The sequence below is a fragment of the Phascolarctos cinereus genome, unplaced genomic scaffold (genome assembly GCF_003287225.1).
Source record: "Phascolarctos cinereus isolate Bilbo 61053 unplaced genomic scaffold, phaCin_HiC Scaffold_726;HRSCAF=1367, whole genome shotgun sequence".
Classification (NCBI taxonomy): Eukaryota; Metazoa; Chordata; class Mammalia; order Diprotodontia; family Phascolarctidae; genus Phascolarctos; species Phascolarctos cinereus.
Window position 1 is genome coordinate 55,130,715 of NW_027556098.1, and position 553 is coordinate 55,131,267.

The following is a 553-nucleotide window of genomic DNA, read 5'->3' on the forward strand; positions in this document are numbered from 1 at the left end:
ACTGATCCAACCATTCTGGAGAGCAGTTTGGAACTCTGCCCAAAGTACTTTAGGGTCAGCCTATCCAAAGAATGGAACAGTAATTTTTGCTCCTATAACTGCTCCTCCAAATTTTGAAGTTTCCACCATCACCTCATTCAAGTTTTAAACCCCACAGTTAGGTTTAGTGTTAATTTTACTTTTTTTATTTTGTTATAAGAGACTTCACTGGGAGTGGAAGCAATCTGCAAATGTTTTCAATGTTAAAAAGAAAACAAATGGGTGTGGGAGTTGTTTTAGGCAATTAACAAGGAATTTTGTAGGTTGGCTTGTAAGGATGTTGGGGATTGCAATATTTTCTTTGCTACGGTTCTTCCAGCCCCTAGAGGGCACCAGACAATTTTTCTCTCCTCCCTCCCTCTCACCCTCCCGCTACTCAAAAGTGTTAGCCCCTCCCCCTACCGGAAAGGAAGTGCCTTCTGGGCCTCTGAGTCAGCCTAGCGCGTGAGCGGCTCTGGACTGGGGCTCGCTTTGCTCACATGACTAATCCGCCCGGGGGTGGGGCGGGGCGGCG